Source organism: Periplaneta americana, chromosome 15 (genome assembly GCF_040183065.1).
Source record: "Periplaneta americana isolate PAMFEO1 chromosome 15, P.americana_PAMFEO1_priV1, whole genome shotgun sequence".
NCBI classification, from domain to species: Eukaryota; Metazoa; Arthropoda; class Insecta; order Blattodea; family Blattidae; genus Periplaneta; species Periplaneta americana.
In genome coordinates this window covers 97839757-97848424 of record NC_091131.1, presented here as the reverse complement: position 1 = coordinate 97848424, position 8668 = coordinate 97839757, and positions in this window count along the sequence as shown.

Here is an 8668-nt window from a genome sequence, read left to right as displayed (position 1 = left end):
TAAGTTACGGAAAGTTTTGACGTTTGTTCATTAGCAGTTATCTTGTAAAAAATAAATAAGCGAATAGAATTAACTTCTGTGATTTCAAAATTTAAAAATGTTTTGTTTAGTAATTTTTCTGCAAGCCGCAACTGTGCTTTCCTTCAAATATTGTAAATCCTCGTCTCTTCAGACGTACAAAAGCATGAGAATGTCGCATCAAAGTACAATAAAATTTAAATCAATTGACTCAAGACGCAATTTGTGTAACTGGTTTATCGATAATCTTACAGTTTGTACTGAGATTAACCAGAAAGTGAAAACCTTTGGGAAGAAAGGGAAGCGTAGCGCAATATTTGGTTTCTGTAACAAGTGTAGGAAATGTTTTTCACCGCTGCGTCCAGTTTACAGCGGGAGATGGAAATGATTGTCAAAGCAGCAGAGTAACATGATTTTAGCTCGTTTCGCATACAGGAAGGATTTACGTTAACCCGACCCTTGTGCGTCGACCGTATCGGGTAAGTGGGGACAACGGCACGCAGATCAAAGGGGACACTGCTATAAATTTACATCTTCAGAATCTTTTGAAGATCTCGTCGTTTGCCGCGCCTGGAAACTCGCTTCTTTTCCAGGCGTTCCTAACACCTGCTATTGGTGGGAAAAGAATCATTCCAAAAATGATTTGCACAATTTAACTTGAATCGAAGAAAGAGTAGACTATACAAATATATACACAACTTTTTATTAATATGTGAACAAATTCGAAGCATTGTTCTTATTTCCATAGACAAAAACTAAGAAATGTTCTTATGCAGAGGTTTTTCAAAAGTGACGCATAATTGCAATTAAAATATTAAATGTGGAAATTTTGAACAGAAAGATCTGGCACGTTAACAGTTGTATTTAGAAGTGAATATTTTTATGAAAAGAAGACTACAGCGTGGTTACAATTTCTGCGTTCGTTTCGTTTGTAACATTAGAAAATTCGATCATGTAACACCGTCACTAGAATTGTTGTCTTGGAATCCACTTAAAGAAAGAAGATTCTTCAACTCCCTCTTATTACTATTTAAAATCATCCACACCTCCACACCCTCTTGCCTAGAATCTTGTTTTGTTTACCTATCACTACCTCAAACCCGAAACATGTACCCGGTGGCAGTGGTAACTAATTACCAGGGAATGGAATTTGGAGCAGTAAAAGCTAGTATTGGCATCTACACAGTAATTTGTTTACAATTCTTTATACCAAGTCCTCCCCTCCATGACATACTCGCAGCTCTCTGCACGTCAACAGCAGATGAACGGGACAGTTGTCGCATAAGAACGTCAACATGCAGGTTTGCAGTTCAGAGTAGTGAAGTGCAGGTACAATGCCGAAAGTGAAACCAACTAACAATACAAAATTGAAAGACTATATTTGTAGAAGCTCCAGATCGAGTATCAAAATTCAGGAGACAGTTCCCTAAATTGTCTCTTCCCCCATGTCCAGTTCTTACGAGAAGGGGGTTACGGTTAGAAGCTTGCAATTACTACGCACATCACCTCCAATCTCTGAAGAAAGTGGTCTAGTCTTCCGACCCCGATGACGCGGCTGCGATCCAAATACGCCAGGAACTGCTAAATGATAGAACAATCGAAAAAGAAGTCATGGACATTAAATCATTTTTATAGGCTATTTACCGGATGCCATTATTCGAGTAGAAGAGTCAGGAGTAGAACTATTTGAGCAAATAAATATTATGAAGACTATTGCAAATAAACTGAGTGCAGTAGAAGGTGGAGTAGGAAAACGTGTTGGTGAAAAAATGAACAGAATTTTGATTAAAAATGATGGGTACAGCATTCTTAGTCGGATTTCAGATGTACTAACAATGACGACATTCAACATGTGAATTTAATTGACGTATCTTGTTTCAAGTATACTCTCCAATTGTTTCTGCAGATGTAGAGCGGAGTTTTTCCATGTTAAAAAATTTCCTTCTTGCAACAGAGCAAAGTTGTCTTTTGAAAATTTAAAAATGATATTTACAATTTATTATAACAAGGCACAGCAGGAATAATGTTTCATCACCAAAACACAGCAATAATTGAAAATGCCATTTCGTTTGGGTCTACATTTTGTTCAACATTTAATGATACTGTATTAGGCTATATTATAAATATTGTAGTATATTGTATATATTGTAAATACTATAGTATACGTTATACACATATTATTATATTTCCTGATATTGTAAAGAAAGGTTTTAATTTAACACGCTCCTGATAGAAAAGAAAAACATATTCAGAGGAGAGTTCCATACAGAAGACAACTGTCTATCAGCCATCAATGTTGCCACTAACACGCGTGGATGTAGAGATTGATATTTAATTATGTATATTTATAATGTTGTTTATTGGTGTCTTGTGCGTTGCCAAGAAAATACATGTAGTTCAAAATGAAATGCAGATTATGTATGTGGGCCAATATATGTCATTAAACTCTTCCATTTGTTTATTCTGAAATACGTTTACAGCACGTTGCGTGTAAGTTTGTATGAAGTGGACTGTACTCGTCCATGCAGCTCCCTTGACAGTCACTGAGCTACGAATATCTATACTACGTTTCACCATTCGTTATAATACCCCAAATCCCTTTCCCTGCTAATTACACTCAATAATGATAATTAATAATAAACTCAATTAATAAAAAATACAATTAATAATACTAATAATAATTAATAGATAATAATAATTAATATCATAATAATAATTATGAAACCTATCGTGCAGTAGTTGTTGAAGGTATCATCTTTCGCTTGATATCGCAAGAATAAGTTGTTACTCACTCGTCTAAGCTAATCAACTGAAATTCTTATTATTATTCAGTATTAGCCTGGAATTCCTATAATTTGTGTGGATTCGTGTGAAACACGCTACCCATGAATAAATTAAGAAATGAAGAAGGAAAGACAAAGTGGAAAAAAATAAAAAGAAATAAGTCAAGAAACATAGGAAGAAAGGAAAAATAAACACATAAAAGAAGAATTTGAGAAATCAGGAAATGTAGAAAGAATGCAAAATGAAGAGAGAAAAGAAGTAAATAGAATAATAAAGAAATGGCGAAACAAATTAACTCCCAAATAATAAGTAAAGAGAGAAACCAGGAAATGTACTAGAAAGAAAGCAAAAATGAAAGAAGAAATGGAGAAAAAAGAAACACCAAGAACTAGAAAGAAGTAGAGAAATCAAGAAATGCAGATGGAAAGGATACACCATAAAAGAAAAAAATAAGTAGAAAATGAAGAAATGGAGAAGGAAAGGAAACATGCAAAGAGAAAGGAAGAAATAATCAAGAAATCTAGAGAGAAAGGAAACAAAAAAGAAAGGAAGAAATAGAGAAATCAAGAAATGGAGATGCGAAGGAGACATGAAAAGGAAGTGAGGAAAGAGAGAAATTAAGAAATGGTGAAATAAAAAAAACACGCCAAAAAATAATGCGACTACGAGCTAGTGCAGCGTCAATTCCCCGGGACGCATAAGCCGCATGTGCGGCAGCTGTTTATTTTAATGACTCTGTACAAGTCTTCAAATATTTAAAGGAATATTAATGTTTTATATTTAATTCCCAGTAATAAAACCGCGACCAGTTTACGACAAAATAGAAAACAGTGTATAATTGTAGGTGACGGTGTTTACCAATGTATAGCCTATTTGTTCGGAATTGAGTTACAGGAATGCGTCAGTAGTGATACACCAGACGAGATTACAGAAGCCGGTCCAGATATAGAATAATGCTAACTACCTACTCTGCGTTGATGATGCTGTGGTTACTAAACGAGGATACCGCATAGCTGGCCGGAGTTCGAAATATGGTTACATAATGGAGATTTTGCGGTGGATAACAGTAGTTTGACACAGTTTCACGGAGTTCTCTCATTTCCCGAACCATTTATTCTATTACGAAGCTTCGCATTGTCAGCAGTTATTGGGACTAAATAATTTGAGTACAAGGTATTGTGTAATGTAATTACTTTAATGGTCAATATATACGGTTCAGTTGCACATTATGCCTGATCATGTTAAACTCGATGTTTTCCTTGCCTGTCTAGTAGTTAAATACGTCAAACCCCTGTTCACGATGCTCGAAATACCAATTTCTGTAGCAGCTACCCTTTGAAAATTATTCTCAGACTATTTAAGCCAGGCCTGCAGTACGCGTAAGTACGGGAAATATGACGCCAGTCTCCCTCTACTTCTATTGGGGATGACCGACTTATGTTTAGAGTTGTTTACATTCTTTGCGCGTGCAAGGTCCATCAGTGGCGGCACTGTAATTTTCAAAAAGTATTTTATAAAGTCATTGTATTTATAATGCGTTATTTCGTTTCAAGGTTTACAATTATCCTAGATATCCTGTCGGTAGTTTCTTTGAGATTTCTTTGCACCTAGCCTGCTTTAGATTTTCGAAAACTTTCCTCCTATCATCACCTACGGAAACATAAATTTATTAGCATTTAAGTAATGAACCTTGAAAGTCAGTATTCATTTCAATTGAAAATGAACACGAGTCACGTCATTAATTTAACAGTATATAAATAAATAATCAATATAGGTACAGTTCGTAATAATGAACTTACCCGAAAGTTTGTGCATTCCATAATTCTTAATATGGTTTAATATTGAAATGACGAGTAGGAATAAATTGGATGGGACTCAGTAAACAAGAAATTCATTCCTCTTCAACCACAAAATAATTATATTCCGATTTCCTTTGCAAGTAATATTTCTTCATGGGTTAGATTTTGCTATGTTCCAGTTCTCTTCAAACTGTAGGGTAAACATTGGGTAATTTCTTGGCAGTGGTTATTTCGAGATACTTTTTCTTTGCTACTTCGTGAACTAACCAATGGTGTTACGAGATTCAAATTTCCGCCAAGGGATTGCATATGTTGTCCGGTTTCCAGAAACATATAGCTACGCTTTGTGTGACTATTGTAGCTGCTTCAGTGAGCTTTTATGTTTGGAGAGAGAAGTTAGCGTCGACTTCTCAGGGATACAAATTTTGTGGATATTTGTAATTACATTACAGGCTTATTACTAAAGGTAAGCATATGATATTTGGTACAAAGATTTATTATATCTTATTGAAATTTTAGGAAATGTTTTTGGAATTTTAGATACATCTGTAGTCGCCATGCGGGCTTAGCTTTACTGATAGAAATCCTAGTTGTTTGAGGCGAAATTTTGTTGATCATTAAGCGTTACATTTTATAGTATTTAAAAATGTTATAACGATACGAATTTTAGAAATCTGAAGATAAGATGTGATAACAAAAAAGAAAATGGGGACGCAATGGGTTCAGTGTAGCTTCCGTTTGATTTGTTATCATGCTAAGTGCCAATGATAAGTGCTAATGACTTACTTGCAAGAATTGTGACAGAAGATGAAACATGGCTCCACCATTTTGGACCGGAGACAGAGGCAGACAATGGAGTGGCATCATGAAAATCTCCAAAGAAATAGAAATTCGGCAGGAAAAGTTATGGCTACTGTATTTTTCGATTCAGAAGGATTCTTGCTTGTGGACATCATGCCACACGGAACCATCATTAATTCTGACGCGTATGTGACAACTCTCAAGAAACTTCAAGCTCGACTGAGTCGTGTTCGACGACATCGGGAGAAGCAGGATTTTCTGCTATTGCACGACAACGTACAGCCATATGTCAGTCACAAGACCACAGACCAGATCAGAAAATTCGGATAGACAACACTGAAACATCCGCCTTACAGTCCTGAACTGGCACCGTGTGATTACCACCTCTTTGGTAAACTGAAGAATCCCTTCGCGGAACGAGGTTAGAAGATGACTCCCTTGTGCACGCTGCTAAAGAATGGCTCAGACTTGTTGGTCCAGACTTTTACCGTGTTGGTCTACAGACCCTCGTTCCTAGGTTACACAAGGCAGTTGAAAGGGACGGGGATTATGTGGAAAAGTGACATTTTATTCCTAAAGGTTGTATCTATATTCTTCGAAAATAGCAAAGCTGTAGGATAAAAATATAATTTTTAAACAAATGATATGAATTATTTTTGGAGTTACCCTAGTAATATAGGTTATAGTAAAGTCCGTAATGAAAGTTTTCATCCTTTCAGGGCAAAGAAGATCCCTTTTCAATTTCAATTTTCACTTTGATTTCATTCTTATTATGTGTTGATATGTATTTCTATTTTTTCTTGCCATGAATATTAGATGGAATTACTATGTTTGAAGTCCTGTAACAATAAATGAGAATTTTATTTGATTTTAATGAATTTTTCCACAATTCTTCTACCTCTCACGAAATTATCAGTGCAATATCACGAAATTACCAAGGTTATCACGAAACAACCAACCTTTTAGCTTAAGTTGTAAAAGTGGTTTTCGGCACTTGTTCAAGAACGTGTCCAATCTTTTATGTCTCCAGATTTGTAAAGCAAATTATCGTCTTTTAGATGAAAAAATCGGAATAAGGATATATTTATATATTTGCATTTTAAATTAATTTTCATGAAATTATCACGAAATTACCAATGTTTACCCTAATACTCGTATTCTGTATTTATTTATTTATTTATTTATTTATTTATTTATTTATTTATTTATTTATTTATTTATTTACTTATTTGTTTTGTTTTTTGTTTTGTTTATTTGGCTGTAGTGCGTTACAATGTTGAATGACAGCATTGACCTACGGTCATATAGCTTTCTCTCACTTATCAACATACAATTTATTTATCGTCCTATTACTAGTAAAACCAGTTAAGTCCAGTAATGCAAGTTTTGTAAAAACAGGAATTGAAACTTTATTAATGCAAGAAAAATCATAGTAAATTCTTCAAATAAAGTAATTGGTTTGTTGCCTACAATATTTCGGAATTATTCCATTTTAGTAAAATACAGATCACGGGAAGAAAAGTCGGGGTCTATACTTAACTTATTTTACACAAAAAGTGGACTTAATCGGTTTTACTAGTAATAGGACGATATATACATAGGTAGATCTTTTTAAATTATATGCACACATATATTTTAAAATTTATTTCAACTTATTTATTTCCCTTACTCATTTTTATCTTACTTTATAAAGGTATGTCACTAAGGATTTTATTGTCTGTTCATTTGTAATTCTTGATAGCGTATTGTATACCTGCCGCCGCGAGAATGAATGTTGATGCAGCCGAACGTAACTAGAACGCTATGACCACACTGGTAGAAAAGATGGATGGGTTAGAAGAGGTAGTAAGGCAGTCGCTCTGAGGAGCTACAGTTCTGCAGGTCTGATTTAAGCCAATGAGAAATAAAGCAAAATAAAATACAGTTTTAGTCTTCAGAAGTGAACAGTTATCTGTACCTTAGGAGAAATGAGAAGTTAGACGTTTTATTCTTCTGCCGACATATGGAAAAAACTAATAAAGAGTCCGGTGAAGTGCTTTGTGTGGGATGTGGCATTATATGAGGCATAAATGTGGATATTACGACGAAATAAAGAGAAAACGACTAGAAGCATTTGAAATGTGAATATAGAGAAGAATGGATCGTGTGAAATAAAGAGACAGAATAAGAAATGAAGATGTACTGGAAAGAGTGAGTAAAGAATGAATAATGCTGAAACTGATGCGGAAAAGAAAGATAAACTGACTAGCAGAGAAGAAACTGTCTATTGAAAGAATGGTAAACAGGAGAAAATTTCGGTGCAGAAGAAGATATCAGATGTTAGACAACATCAAGAGATATGGGTCGTATGAGTCGACTAAGAGGAAGACGGTAAATAGGGAAGTTTGGAGAATGCTGGATTTGCAGTGAATGACCTGACCTTGGTAGAAAACTATAAACATATGCCAATGTGTTTCGTCTTTACCATAATACAAATTTGTTGAAGAGGAACACTGGTATTGAGAGCTGTCTCAATACATCTGATACAACAGAAACCTGTTGTCATCAATGACTGAAATGGAATTTGTGATGCAGACTTGGTGCTGGTAAAAATCTTAGAATACTCCAACTTCTTACTTTCATTATGGTATTCCATAATTTACAATTATTCCTGATACTGATTCGGAACGTAGCCGGCTTCAAATTATTGAAAACTGAAATGTAATGTTTAGTAGATATGTGATATTTTGGGGAGTATTCTTGAAATACTCCCCCTTTTTTTCTTTCATTCTGGTATTCTATAATTTAGAATTATCCCTTATACTGAGCAGAATTATCCCTGATACTGAGCAGAATTATCATAATTATCCCTGATACTGAGCAGAATTATCCCTGATACTGAGCAGAATTATCCCTGATACTGAGCAGAATTATCCCTGATACTGAGCAGAATTTTCCCTGATACTGAGCATAATTATCTCTGATACTGAGCAGAAAATAACTGGCTTCAAATCATAGGAAATTCAAATGGAACTTTTAGCCGACATCTGATATTAGGGCAGGTATACATGGAATACTCCCATTTCCTGCGTTCATCCTTTTATTCCATAATTAACACTTATCCCTTATACTAGCTCAGAAAGTAACTGGCTTCAAATCGTAGGAAATTGAAATGAAAATTTTAACCGATGCCCTGATATTGGGGCAGGTATTAATGGAATACTCCCCTTTGTTGATTCTATACTGGTATTCATTGAGATAAACATTACGAGTTACTTGAATATCTG